This window comes from Urtica dioica, chromosome 8 (genome assembly GCF_054948205.1).
Source record: "Urtica dioica subsp. dioica isolate 48M chromosome 8, U.dioica_male_clone48M_v1_H2, whole genome shotgun sequence".
Lineage (NCBI taxonomy): Eukaryota > Viridiplantae > Streptophyta > Magnoliopsida > Rosales > Urticaceae > Urtica > Urtica dioica.
This window is the reverse complement of record NC_142763.1, coordinates 9560037-9562383: the sequence shown is the minus strand read 5'-3', so window position 1 is coordinate 9562383 and position 2347 is coordinate 9560037. Positions and strand designations below refer to the sequence as shown.

Below are 2347 nucleotides of genomic sequence, written 5' to 3'. Positions count from 1 at the left end.
CATATTACAAATCCTATTTCTAAAAATCAAATAGAGAATAAATACAAAATTGCAAATATAGATTATATATACATCTAAGTAAGGAAATTTTCTTCATAGTTAATATTTGTATTATTATTGAAAATCACAATTTTTTTTTTTTTTATAAAATACACATTTCTAATTATAAATAAATATTTAGCTTCTACACCTTTTTCTTTATTGTTTTTTACATGTAATTTGAGATAGTTGATACAAAACATATACGAAATAGATCAATAACATCATTGTAAATATAAGAGAAACTACATCGAAGACAATATGCAAAGTTGCAAATACAGTCTATGATGCTATATTTTTGTGTGTTTTTATTAAAATTGCTCTACAAATGTGTATTATTCTAGTGGGCTTTCTTTTAAAAAAGAATAGTGGGCTTTTATAAAGCCCATCTGAAACCCTACTACCCCATTATCTCCTCTGCATTTCTCTTTTCACAGCCGCTTCCCCCTCTCTCTCTATACCGATCGTCAATGGCGAAACCTCCATTTTTTACTACCACCAAAAATACATATGCACGCCATAGTCTCGGACATAGTAGAAATATGTGGCTGCGGTGAAACGTCTATGGTATCGGTCTCGGTATCAGACAGTTCGTATTCGATTTATTTGAACCGGTAATCGCATCTCAAACGTATTATTTTTCAGTAGTTATACCTCTACTTTTTTATTCTCTGTAGGGTTTTCTTTTTTTGTTTCATTTGCCCAAAATAAGAAAAATAAGTATTTAACTTGTTATAAGAAAAATATTTCTTTCTTTCTGATGCAAAAAACTTTTCCCAAAAAATCCCAGCCTCTCATCAACGAAAAGAATGAGACCACCACTTCTCCATCCACGGGTGAAGGCTACTTCGCCGATCAGGTCTCATTTTGATGATGTTGTGATTTAAGTTCTGCTAACATTTTTTTGGAAATATTATGGAGGGATTTTTTTATTTTATTTTTTCATGGTAAAACACTTATCTGGGTATTAGTATTAAGCAATTTTCTATAGAAAGACTAATAAAAATAAAGCTTATATATTTCCAATTTGTTGACAGATGCTCCATTATTTTTTTAAGGGGAAGATCTTCTGAACTTCATCAAGTAGGATCTTCTGGTAATCCTTTCCTATCAAAACAATTTAATTAATCTATTTTTTTTTTGTGCGATACTCGATCTCTCATGAGTCCAGCTTTTCTTTCTTTCTCTTATTGTTCTCGATTGTATTGTTTTTGTTCTATTCTGAAATATACACTTTTTCTCCAGACTGTTCTAATTTACTTGATCATTTCCCCATGTTCGTCAAGATTAGTTCTGCGCTGATGTCGAAGTTGAAGGTCTAGATCTTCCGGCTTATTTACTATCTTAGGCTGAGTATTGCGGATCACATACACTCGGCTTCGAGGACTGCCATTGCCGCATCTTCAACTTCAAGTGGTGGTTCGAACTGATCCACGGGTGAACGTTACCTCGCCGATCAGGTCTGATTTTGTTACGTGTGGTGATGGAGGAAAAGTGAGACTGAACAAAGAGAATGAACAAAAAAAAGTAAAAGAATGAACAAAAGTAAAAAAAAAAAAAAAGTAAAAGAATGAACAAAAGTAAAAAAAAAAAAAAAGTAAAAGAATGAACAAAAGATTAAAAAATGAAGTTAAACACAACAAATAGAAATTGATTGTGGTCAGATTGTTACATATTGATGTACAATGGCTGAATTTGTTGTATTGGTCTGATTGTAGTTTTGAAGACGAAAGAGCAGAAGTTGGTGTCGATTTCTTCGGTGAAGGAGCATGGAATATATAGGCCGCTTGGAAAGAAATGAAAAACTTTCCAGAAATTTCATGAAATAGCTGTTGATGATTTTTGCAATGCAAATATCTGGAGAATTCCAGACAATTAATTTACTTCGGGCAGCTCCAACGATTTAAAACTGTCATATGTGGATGTCGGTTTGTATTCCAGAATATTCTAAGTCAGAGTGGCATTTTTGTGATTTTTTTTTCTTTTAGGAGTAGTTGTAATATTTTAATCAGAATGACATTGGCATGCCATGTAATTATGAGACTTTTAAAGGGTATTTTTGTCAAATTTTTTAAGTGTACTGTAGACTTAACAGTAATATGAGTCTGCGTGAATAGTGATTCCGGATTCTCCTTTATATATATATAATAATATATATATATACATATTATATTTATGTTTGTGTTAATTAAAGGAGACATTGGGTGTATGTTTATAGATGCTGACAGAAGATAGAGAGCACAGATGATTTGAAATGCATGGAAGCTATAGCATCTCACTCATTCGTGCTCTCTATCTTTCTGTCGTC

General features: G+C 32.0%; 1 long non-coding RNA gene across 2 annotated transcripts; it reads left to right on the top strand.

The window, feature by feature from the left end:
• The first annotated feature begins 490 nt into the window (after positions 1-490).
• Positions 491-2106, top strand: LOC149387920 (uncharacterized). Of its 2 annotated transcripts, none has more exons than XR_016300822.1 (3): positions 491-1135; positions 1326-1499; positions 1758-2106. It is a non-coding gene; the product is annotated as an uncharacterized LOC149387920 (long non-coding RNA). The 2 variants fall into 2 exon arrangements; XR_016300821.1 differs by having other exon boundaries at positions 1285-1499.
• The last annotated feature ends 241 nt before the right edge of the window (positions 2107-2347 follow it).